Genomic DNA, 12,522 nt, shown 5'->3' with positions numbered 1-12,522 from the left:
AGTGGGATGAAGGGAAACGAGAAAGGCAGCATAGAAAAGATGGCATTGACACTAAGGATTTCAAATTTGAGAACTAGAAAAAGGCAGAGAGGCACTCCAGGCTGAAAGACATGAGGAAAGGGACATCAAAGCACTTCTTTAAGAAAACAGGCCCACCACTGGGGATGATTCTGGGGTAGCTGAAGCGTAAATCTGTGAATAGCGGAGGCGAAACAGAACAGCCTCATTATAGACTGCTGATCTAACCTAGGGCAGTAAGGCTTCATTCCAAATGAAGAGTTCCTGAAAATTTTCATGGTTAGGAGAGAAACAATGTTTGGTTCCTTTTAAATCCTCATGTGTCTGTCGCAAAAGTGCTGTATCTTTTATTTTTTTAAAAAAATATATATCTTTATTGATTTCAGAGAGAGGAAAGGAGAGGGGTAGAGAGATAGAAACATCAATGATGAGAGTCACTGATTGGCTGCAGCCCGCAACCCGGGGCGTGTGCCCTCGCCGGGAATCGAATGCCCAGCGGGGCAGTGCTGTATCTTTTAAAAATAATTTCTGAAAAATAAGCATTGCTGTTTTGCGAATTGGTGACACTCTGGTACTAGGTTACTGGAAAATTAGTTATCAAAAACTACAGCACGGAAAGAATGTGGACGTCCTATAGCGCTTAACTCTGAGCATCTCTCAAGCATTAACTGGAGCTGGGCTTGTCATCCCGGATTAAATCCTACAAAACAAGTAAACTACCCTAATTTCTTCCCTCCTCGCAGATCCAATCAATGAAAGTTCATAAAAGAAAGTTCTTAAAATCTCCTGGCGCCTTAGAATAATTTGAGAATAAAATAATTTATTTTATTCCAAGAGACACATTTTTTACAGCTAGCTAGTATAACTAAACTTCGTTGGCTTTGCGAGCAAATTTCCCCCCACCCCCCACCCCAAAAAAGACACCATCACAGAAAACCAGTAACAAAGTAATTGACTTTCCAGCTGGGACAACTAAGGCAAATTAATACCCTCTCCAAGGTGTACGGTTATTTTAAATCTCCAGGCGGGACAAGCAAACCAAGTCAATACCCACTCCAAGGTGCACACGTTTATTTTAAATCTCCGTTCTCTGACCATTTCCCCGCAACCTTTTAAATCCAAAATCAAACTCCCCCCCCGCCCCCCCCCGCCCCGCACTCACCGGAGCCAAGCCCAGAACCGTGTGCAGTACGCTTCGCTCCAAAACCGCCTCAAAACGCCACCAGGTTTCCCCACGAGGAGGCCCGCCATGGTCTCAACCGCTCCGGAGAACGGCAGAGGCGGGCGGGCCAGCCCCGAGAACGCGAGAACCGGGCGGCCAGGGCGGAGAAAACCCCGAAGGGCTTCTCCGCGGCCATGTGCCGCCGAGTCGCCGAGCCGCCACTTATATAACCCGTCCATGAAGTGTGCGGCAACCGCCAACGTTCACGTTCGCCTCAGCACAGTCCGCGAGCCGGGACGCCGAGGTTCGTTGGGCCGGTAAACGCCAGGCCTAGGCCCGGCACGAGGCGGGCCCCGCGGGCCGGGCGAGGCGGGAGAAGCCGGGCGGCCGTTCGGGGCCCAGGCCGCGCACACCCGCCCTCCGCCGCGCGAGCCTAACGCCCTCCTTCCCTTCCCCCTTCCTACCTGAGAAGGGCGGGTGACCGAGCCGCCACGGCCGCCGAGTCCAGTGGGGCGCGAGGCACGGCGCGAGCTCCTCCCGCGCGGGTCCGTCACAGCATCTCCCGGGAGACACGGCCACCGCGGGCAGGCGGCACGCACCTCCGCGCCGCGGAAGCCGCTTCTCTCCGCGCGGCCTCGCGACCGCCTCAGACCCACACGCCCCGAGCCTGCCGGCACCGGCTGCAGGCCGGCGGAGCGCTCAGCGACTAAAACGCAGACGCGGTTCCGGGTCCTCCCCCACGCGACACTGCCCCCTCCGCTCGGACAGCGCCAGCCCCGCTCTGCGCATCACCCTGGGCGGACGGACCGAGTCCCACATGCCCGGGAGGGGAGGGAAAGGGGAGGACGCGGAGGGAGGGGGGAGGGGGAGGAGATCCCGGCGCGGGGACCTGAGTTCTCGCGAGTGTTCCGGCCCCCGGCGCCGGCGCCGCGGGAATTTTTAAACTCCGCGTGAAAGAAGGCGGGGGAAGGAAAAGAAGGGAAGGGAAGCCTGCAGGGTCTGGAAAGGCCGGTATTTACATAAAATAGCATCCGCCCGCCCTCAATGAACTGAGGGGAAGAAAGACTACGATTCCCACAATGCCTTGCGCCCGGAATTGCTGGGGCGGCCGGGCTCGTGGGCCTGGCGCCTGGTCGGGAATGGTAGTCTTTGTCCCCGCCTTCGCTCCCGCGTGGAGACTTCTGTGGCGGGAGAGTCGCTACGTTATCTTCTGGCCAAACTTGCTGGCGGACAAGCGATAATCTTTGCCCTCCTGGCAATCCCGTTGGCCTTCAGTGTTTTTCGTTCTCTCTGCTCCTACTTATGGTGCTAAAAGTGAGCATTAGACTAGTGGGGGTGGGGGGTGGGGAACGCTTTTTCCGCAGGTGCTCACGCTGCCTAATCTTTATGGACAAAATCTTACCCTAAGTCAGTGTTACCTTTTCGGTCACTCTTGAGTTTCGTTATGGGGTTGTTTTTAAATGATTTGTTGTTAGTATCTTTGAGGCTGGTAGCTCCAGCACCAAACACGTTTCAATAGATAGATGTGAGATCTGTCCTTAATAGAAAGCACCAAATAAAAGGATTTTAACTTGAGGATTCAAGCAGGCCGCTTTTAAAAATCAAAACAGTTTATCTTTTGGGGGTGGAGGGAGGTAGGAGAGGGGAAAAGGGGGCTAAGTGGTGATGGAGAGAGATTTGACTTATGGGGGCAAACACACACTACAATACACAGGTGATGTATTATAGAGTTGTGCACCTGAAACCTGTATAATTTTATTAACCAATGTCACCCAATCAATTCAATAAATAATAATAAAAGTTTATCATTTTCTGTTAACCCTCTTAGATGTTGTTTTTGAGACATGCTGCCTTTTAGAAATGTAATTTCTTTTTTTCTATAATTTTTGCTGCTTTATTGACAGCAACCTCTAACTACCATATTTGTTTGCAAAAGGTAGTGGAGTAAATTGTAGCAGAGAAGGAAGTAAAAGAGGATTTTGGTTGTTTGCCTTTATTTTATTTTTTAAAATATATCTTTATTGATTTCAGAGAGAGGAAGGGAGAGGGAGAGAGAGAGAGATAGAAACATCAATGGTGAGAGAGTCATGGACCGGCTGCCTCCTGCAGGCCCCCTGCTTGGGATCAAGCCCACAACCCGGGCCTGTGCCCTGACTGGGAATCGAACCACAATCTCCTGGATCCTAGGTCCATGCTCAACCCCTGAGCCTCGCCCCGGCCAGGCTTGCCTTTATTTTAAATGGACCTCTTCAAAAGGAAACGACCCACCCCTCTGTCCAGTATGCTGATTTATTTCCTACCTGCCTGTCCTACACTTTCTTTCTTTGGCACCACAGTATGCTTATTCATGAGTACTGTACTTCTTGGTAGTCTAGAGACTTGAGTTCTCAACTCAAGTATGTTGCTAGTGAGCTGTGTCACATGAGGAAAATTAAGTGACCTCTCTGGGCTAAAGTTATCAGATCCATAAGAGCAACAGTAACGGATTAGATGATCTATTAATTCGTTAGATACTTGTTAACTTTGCTCTAAGGTCCCTGTCAATTGTAAAATTAAAAAAATTTGTCTCATCTTTTCTAATACCCAGGTTAATCAACTTTCTAAATTAATCTTCCATATTTTATTTAGTTTATTTTTTGATCTTCCAGATTTTAATCGTTTTCCATCATTGGTTACCAACAGAATGGTTTCTGTGGGATTGCCTGTAATCTGGATGAACCTACCCTTCCTATTTAATTTCCCCACTTAGTTCCTGAGAATCCTTTCTCCATTCTCCTCCAGATGTTTTTGCCTGTCTCCTAGCCTCTTCTTCTCCCCTTATCTAAATCTTAATACCCCTCAGGATCCAGCCAAGTCTCTTAGAGAAAAGAGAACCCAAATCTTCCCTTCAACTTCAGCCCACATTAATCATTAAGAACTTGCACTGAAGATATGCTGTCTGTTATTTTTTGTCTGTTTCCCTTTTTTGCCTCTGACTCCCTCCATCCACCCACACCCCCAGCTCCCAGCTACACTGAGAGCACAGACTGTATCTTAAACTTTTTTAAATGTTTCCCTCATAACTGCTACTTTTTCATGTTAACTGCTTTGTAAACTGAATTTCCACTTTGAAGCTCTCATTGCAACCCACTTTCTCCCCCTTTCAACTAAGCATATGCCAAATTATTTTAGTTTGTTTCAAGAGATGTTAATAATGTTAAGTGAAAAAAAATCTGGGTTTGGTGTCAAACGAGTTCGGGGAAGAGCTGATTAAATAAAATTAAACATTTCTTTTATGTACTACTTCACTGCATTGAACATGCTCGGCATTTCCAAAAGTTACTTGACCGTGGAATGAATCCATTTAGGCTTGTGGAACATCTTGCCTTCTTAGTGTTCCACAGAATGAACTTTGGTAAATACAGTTTCAGAGCTTTCCTTTTCTGGATGAAGCATTGTGTAGTAATAAAAAAATATGGTCTTTTAGAGCCAGACAGACTTGAGTTTTTGTTTTTTTCATTACTTTGTAGCAACATGACTTTAATCAAATTACTTCACTCTCTGAGCCTGTTTTCTCACTGAAAAAGAAATGATACTTTGCAGAGTTGTTGCAAAGATTAAAGGGAAATATGTGCCCGGCTCAGAACTTCATTCCCTTTCTACCTATATGGTTGTTAGTTACTTTTGTAAAAGGCCTAGGAAATGATAAAGACTAGTGTGGACCTTCATGCTTCCATTGGGAATGTTTATTCAAGAGGCAGTACTTCAATACCAATCCAGCATCCTGATAGTGAGGGACAGCCATCTGATTTTAGAAAATTTAGAGCCTCATTGAAGTGTTCTGAATTAGATCTTATTTGTTTTGCAAAGTAATGGGGGGGGAGGGGACTTGATATTGTAACAAAAACAAATGCCTCTGTCCTAAGGCTACACTTTCATCATTTTTTTAAAAATCCTCAGGGAGGATATTTTTTCCATTGCTTTTTAGAGAGAGTGGAAAAGAGAGAGAGAGAGAAACATCAATGTGAGAGAGACACATCCACGGGCTGTCCCCCACCCCCTAGGGCCGAGCCTGCAACCAAGGCTCTTGTCCTTGGCTGGAATCGAACCCATGACGCTCTAACCGCTGAGCCAAACAGGCCAGAGCCAATTATGCAATCTTTTCATCTTATATCAGCCAAACATACATTGCCTCCTCAGTGAAGCAGCTTTTGGAAAATAGACACTTGATAAATCTTCAGTAAATAAGGCTGGGGTGATATCTCCTCTGAGGGTAGACAGTGGACATCTTAACCTCCATAAAGGGGGTGGGGAGGGATGCACCAGAACCACAGTGTAAGAATTATTTGTCTTTTGGGTTACAGTGTTCAAAGATCAGAAAAGGTCAAGAATCTTCCCGTTTGAAGATCATGAAGATTTCAAAGAGTAAAATGCAATCCCGCTAATACTTCAAGGCTCAGATGGAGGCTGGTGGCAGAAACATGACAGGACAAAGCGGCGTGTGAAAACCAGTTTGGCAGCCTCGGGTGTGATTCCAGCTGACTGGAAAACCATCTGTTACCGAGGAGAAATCTCAGTAAACCTCTCCACTGCAGTTGCAGGCGGAGTCCTTAAGGACCACGTGCTTTTGTTAATGTTATTTAATTAGAATAATTTCTTTCCTTTGCTGTTTTTGCCGGCCCATGTCAAACCTGCCTAATGTCAAACTCCTGGAGAGGAGGAGATCTGGAACTGTCGTTCCCAACTTCATGTCAGCCTTCAAGTCCCCCCCAGACCATCACCACAGGCCAGGAGCAGCCTGAGTGAGCCACGTCCCCCTCTAAAGCAGCCTCAGCACACACAGTAGTGTCACACACACACATCCCAGCATGTGGTTTAAAGCACATACTCCTGTGAATTTCCTTGAATGGGTGACACATCTTGGGGGGCAGTGTTAGTCCCTAACCTCTGCTGCCTGGCCCCAAAACTCTCCACGCCTCAGGTTCCTCATTTGTTGTGACAATTATGTGTAAAGCATGGAGTTTAAACTTCTGCCAAATATTTGCCGTTCCCAATCCTTTGTTGGGCATCAGGTTTATTTAAGCTTATTAAGAATAATATGTGATAGTATGCGACATATTTCCCCGTTGTTTTGGATGGATTGGTCTACATAAATGTCAGGCTATATTTCATCACTGTATTAAGGTTTTTCTTTTAAATTGCTGGTCATTGATTTTTAATGTTAACCCACCTAATAAATAATTTCGTATATAAATCATAGGTTATGGCCGTTAGAGGGCCCTTAGAAATGACCTAATCCACTTTGTTTCAGTACAATTTGTGCTCAAAGTCATGTTTTGTTATGGGAAACCTAGAGAGACAGCCCCCAGGGTTCCTAAGTCCCTGTCTCTTACTTTCTTCCACTAGAAGAGAATAAATCACCCTTTATGACACATCTGCAAACAAAGTAAATAAAACCTATTCTCCCGCTCACTTTAAAAACATCAACATGGATAATTAGGAAACAAAACACAGTTGAGATATGAAAACGAAACAAAACCTTTCCAGTTTAATGAACCAGGAAAAAAAATTTTTTACACCATAATCACGGCTATTATCTGATGTGTTGGCAGCAAGTTAATAGAAGGGGCAGCCCAGACAAAGGCAGTTAATGAACGATGTTGCCGCTTGCACTTGGTTGAGAAGGCTGCCTGTTGAAGTGGGAAAGGGTTCAAGGATCCATTACAGCATCTGTTACACTGTATTCTGATTACTTCTTATGTTATCTCCCTGACTACATTGTGAGCTTTGCTAAGGCAGAAACAACGGCTTTGCCATCTCTTTTCCACAATGCTCAGCAAAGTATCCAGCATCTAGTAGGTATTCACTTTTTAAACATGAATCTGTGAATGAATACACTTTCTCTTCTATTCAGGGACATAGGGGAACAAGACAAAAACGATAAAGAGGTATCTGGCAATAAAAGCAAACGTGGGGGACTCCCCCTTGATTATCAATTAGAAATAGATTCTGTGAGAGATGCATTTGAATTTACAACTCACGTTGATGCAGCTGGATTGGACCTGGAGCGGATCCACCTCCCAACAGGCAATCTGGGCACCGTATCCAAGCCGAGGCAGGGCCTTTGCCCGACTCTCTTCGAAGAGCAGCTCCCAGCTCTTGCCCCTTGGGTATGGTTGGGGCTGAGGTTCTTCACAGTTAGTGATAGACTGCTTTCAATTAGGGAAGTCTTCCTGACTCTCACCATTTCAAATTTTTAGTGCCCTGAGAGGTACTAGACATCACAGAGATGACAAATCTAAAGTTTTGCAATAGTTCCATAAATATGGATGTTTTCAGCTGGGTTTTGTGGTTGTTGTTGGTTTTGGTTTTTTGCAGCTCCTTGTTTTTCCCCTAAGAGTGAACGATGAAAATGTCAACCCTTCAGTCCCGACCATTGTCCTCATGTCACTGCATTTCAGCCACATGACTGTCCTGATCCCCACTCCCCGGCCTAAGATTTCCACCCCGGCCACCCTGATTGCTTCCTGATTTTTTTCTGGGCCCACCTGTCACTGTGACACCATCTCCCATCCACACCGTGTAATTTCCTCTCTGTGCCCCTACAAGATGGTTTTACTTTCATTTTCTCCCAAAGCTTGTTTTTTCCTTTTGTTACTTTTTCAAATTACACGGTTCCTATTATTTTTCTCAATTCTTATGTCATCTGATTCCTCCTGCACTTTTAGCCTTCTAAAGAGGTTTCTTACCCTCTTGGACTTTTATTTACTCCTGGGATTTAGTATATTGCCAAACATTGTGATTACTTTATGTGTGTGTAATTTATTATTATTTTTTATTGAATTTATTGGGGCGACACTGGTTAATAAAATTATATAGGTTTCTCCCTCTCCCTCTCTCTCTCTCTCTCTCTCTCTCTCTCTGTCTCACACAGACACACAGATATTTCAGCCAGGCCTGGGAAGCCTGATGACTCACAATTGCCTCACAACAGAGGCCAGTCTATGCTGAATCTACATGGTCAAGTCCAGCCCCTGACTTCCTTTTCCACACTAGCTTCGCCACTGCCAATTGGAGTACAAGGTCAATCCAGACAGAGCCCAGTGCCACACAGTGTTTTTTTGCTAATGAAACACCAAACAGATCCCTGTTAGGTTATGTTTAGGCCACTGTGAGCGGTATATTATGTGTTTCCGTACTTCTCAACCACACATCTGTTCACGTAATCTCTGGCTTCCCTCCCACCGTGGTCAAGTCCATTCATGACGTGTGTGGATTTCACTTGTGTTTATTTGCAGAGGGCATTCTTATTTTAATTTCTGGGGGGGATACCTTGCTCTAATCTCCATGAATTACCAGGTACCAATATCATACTGTTCTAGAATTCTAACAGAACACTTACAATAACCATCATTTTTCTAATATAACTATAAAATTATGGCAAGGAATGAGAGAGAGAGCACTGTGGAGGGAGCACCTTTTGCAGAACTGTTTGCTGAGGCCATCACCTCGTTCCTTGAATCATGTATATCTGTACGGTGTGGTATTTGGAAAGTGCAAAGTCTGCCCTGGGTTGCACTCCTAGCTCCACCGCTCATTACCTGGGAGACCCTGGGTGACTCACCTGACCTTCCTAAGCCAGTGCTGCTCCCAAGTGTGGTTTTGAAGCTGCCTGGACAAGACTTCAGGAGATAAGGGGCTGGTCACAGAATGTAAAATCATCCATGCCACTACGAAGCACTCACTTTTTCTTTCAAAGAAAAGCTCTCTCCATGAAGGAAGAGGTGCGTTGATTTACATTCTGGCCCAGGCCCCTCAGCAATAAAATTGGAAAATAATACCAGCTTCATAGGGCTGTTCTTCTAGGCACAGTGGTGATGCAGGTAAAGTCCCCAGCATGTTTGATGGACAATAAACAGTTGTCATTGTTTTTGTCTGTCTGAATTGCACAATTTGGCACAAACAGCAAATTTTTCCAGCAAGTTTAAAACCAATAATTCCTACAGAAGACAAGTGAGGCAAGAGACTAAGGGTATTACCCTCTCATTCCCTTGATTTCTCTGAAGACGCCCAGCCTTGCCTCTCTGAGCATCTGTTTACTCATCTGTAAATTGGGATAATAGTGCCCACCTCCTAGAGTTGTTATGAGAACTGGATTGCATACTCCACGTCAAACACTTGCAAACATATAGTAGGTGTTCAATAAAATATTCGTTTTCTTCCTTTATTTCACCAGCTTTGAGGACACTTTCCGGAATATCAACATAATATTCAGGGAAACAGTAACCAAATGCAGAAGTTTTCTAAAGGTAATAGCAACTTCAGGAAACAATTAAAGATGAGAATATTGAAGCAGAATGCCCCTGCTGGTAAAAATGAAAATAGGAATACCATATAATGGTATTTTTTAAAAAGTAATTCTGCAAGAAGCAAGTTAATTTGAACGCTGGCTCGACCCATTCATGTTGGAAGTTGTGAGACAGTGTCTCTTAAAGGGTTCTCTCTCTTAAACTGTATTTTTCCCCCCTTCCTTCATGATCTGAATGTTTTTATTCTGCATGTTCCCCAAAGTGACTGACCCTTTCCGCTTCCTCGAAGTGCCCTCCCCTCCCCCTGCCTTCTTGCTATTGAGTTTGTGATGTGACTTTTCCTATCTTTTCCACATTGCAAACAAATGGAAAAGACTAATTGCAACTCTATCATATAATATAACCATCGATTACATACTAGCAATTGTGTATATGCCAGTCGATATAAATGTATGAAAGATACATTTCATCACAGTTAAAATGTATAAGGAATCTAAACAATTGAGCTTCAGAATTTATTAAGTAATATTTCTTTAACTTGTGCCAGGAGAAGAAATGGCATCTGTGTTTTATTTTTTAAGTGCCCGTGTTCCCCATTTCACACACACACAAAATCTTTTTGTACTAAAGTGCTAGACTAGATTCCAGTTACTGGAAGCCCAATGAGTGAGTGAATGAACTGTTGACATAACTCGGCATGAAAGGCTCTTTGCATTAAGAGGACAGCGTGACTCACCACTTTTATCGGGCCGCTTCCTGCTTTTGCACAATTTTCTTATTTGTGATCTTTGAGGAGAAAGACGAAATTGCGTTTGCTTGTAATCAAGGACAATGTTTGCATATATAACTAAGATGGACTCTTGAATGGTTTAATAATGATTTCTAAAGAGATCCAGATTTGCTATCCTTTGTGGTCACACATAATCCTTTTAAAATAATGCTTCCAATAAAGAACCAGACGGCAGGCACGGGGGTTTGCAAAGGTTCTCGATATTTTATTGCTCAAATGGCTCTGTCACTGCCCAGTTGAGTAGGTAAGTTACTTAACTACTCCATGCTTCGGTTTCCTCACTTCCAAAATGCAAAGAGGTAATCGTTTTATGCTGTGGGGTTATTGTGAAAATTAAATGACTTAACATGTATAAAACACTCTAAAGCAGTATTTGGCACCTAGCAAGTGCTCAAGAAATATTAGTTACTCTTATGATCACTTCAAACTTAAGAAGACACCCATAGTTTCTTCCAATCCACATCCCCCTGTTGACCACCGAACAACATATAGTTAGTTACAAACCAAGAGTTTGACCTAATCACCCCCCTGTTACAGAACAGGTGCAATTCTCGTTGTGGGAATATTGTGCTTTTCACACAATCAAACTGTTGTCAGAAGTTGGCCTTATGTGGAGGCACTAAGACATCTTCATTCAGTCATGTGCTCATTCAGTCGTAATATCAGTCACCCTATCCCAGTCCCTTGTTTTGGAAACAATTGGCTGGACTCTTGGTCTCTGCTATGGGTTGAACTGTGTCCTCTCTAAAAAATATGTTGAAGTTGTAAGCCCAGGACCTCAAAATGTGACCTTATCTGGAAAGAGGATCATTGCAGATGTCATTTAATGTTCAAACCGGACCGGGGGTGGGGGCTGAATTCAGCAGGGGACCGAAATCCTTGTAAGAAGAAGAGACATGAAGACGGAGACAGAGATAGAGACAGAGACAGAAAGGGAAGGTGCCCATGTGAAGATAGAAGCAGAGACTGGAGTTGTGTTTCCACGAGCCAAAGAACACCAGAAGCTGCAGGAGATGAGGAAGGAGCTCCTGCGTGGAAGAAGCTTGGTCCACCCAGTCTGTGGTTACTCGTTATAGCCGCCCTGGAAACTAATAGAGCCTTCTAGACCAGAAACGAGAACCGAGAGGCAACTCTCACGTCAGCCACAGAGAAGCGCTGGTCCCTAACCTCAAGGATCCAAGTTGTCCACAAAACTAGCTTCTGTGTAGAGGGTCCTTCGTGTGGGGACTGTTGGGACCTGGTACACCAGGTGCTTGCAAAGTTGTGCCAGCCCTTTGGGACTAAAAAGGAATAGAATGAGGTCAACAGGCCTCATCAGAGAGGTTTCCTTGGCAACCTAACCTAAAGTGCACCCTCCCCTCTCTCACCCTTTAGCCTCTCACCTTGCATTTTCTTCGTAGCACCAGCTGACATAGTTTATCTTTGTTCGTTTACCGTCTAGTTTCCCAAGTACTATCTTTACCCCTGGAATGGAAGCTCCATGAGAACTAGGACTATAGGTAAAATTATACACAATTCCTTTTGTGTCCCCCGCATTTTGTACAGGTGATTTAAAAAAAATAATAATCTTCTTTTGTGTCTCCCTATATATTGCAAGTCGTCTTTGCCTCTTTAATCAGACAGGGGGTATTAAAAACAACAAGCTTCCTCCAAAGTTTTGTTTACTGTTTGAGTCCCCGGCATATACTAGATACTCAGCGAATATTTGTTGAATGAATGCTTGAACGAGAGATGTAACGTTTCTTTATTCTCTGTGACTAATTCCCCTCTTTCCTTCCACAGGATTCAGTGACTTCTTTTCGGAAATTATTACCTTTCTCAGCCATGTTGAAGGAAGACTAGGAAAAAGACTTGACCAGGCCTGGGCCACATAGAAGGGGGTGTCCCCACCGCCCTTCTCCAAGGGTTCTCAGGAGCTGGGTTTTATCACGTTCCTAGAATCCTGGTTCAATACTGGGTTTGCTCTACTGCACTAAATGTTTCTTTACCATGTGCTCAGACCTCAGGCCTCCTTTGGAGAGAGGCATAGGGGTCATTGGCAGATTAATGTGACCTTGCCAGCGGTAGTTTTATTTATGGATAAAGATCACCAAAATGGTAAAGTGGTGCCTAGACCCTGATTGTTTAAGAAAACCTGTAGAATATCCTCAGTAATAAAAACAAAGAAACCTAAAACTCAGGGTAAGCGTAGCACACAGGGCTCTGCTAAGACCCTAACAAGTCCGGAGAGGACAGCCACTCAGTAGCAGCATAAATCCTGAATT

General features: G+C 44.6%; 1 protein-coding gene across 1 annotated transcript in view; it reads right to left on the bottom strand.

Moving 5' to 3' along the window:
* The window catches only part of AHCTF1 (AT-hook containing transcription factor 1), a 56,945-nt gene extending 55,155 nt beyond the window's left edge, over nucleotides 1-1,790 (bottom strand). Inside the window, exon 1 of the mRNA XM_081123772.1 lies at nucleotides 1,645-1,790. The gene's annotated coding sequence lies outside the window, so the exon portion shown is untranslated. The remainder of the gene's footprint in view (nucleotides 1-1,644) is intronic.
* Between the last annotated feature and the right edge of the window lie 10,732 nt (nucleotides 1,791-12,522).

This window comes from Miniopterus schreibersii (genome assembly GCF_964146895.1).
Source record: "Miniopterus schreibersii genome assembly, chromosome: 21".
NCBI classification, from domain to species: Eukaryota; Metazoa; Chordata; class Mammalia; order Chiroptera; family Miniopteridae; genus Miniopterus; species Miniopterus schreibersii.
Note: the sequence above shows the minus strand (reverse complement) of the source record. Positions and strands in the feature narration are given on the sequence as shown.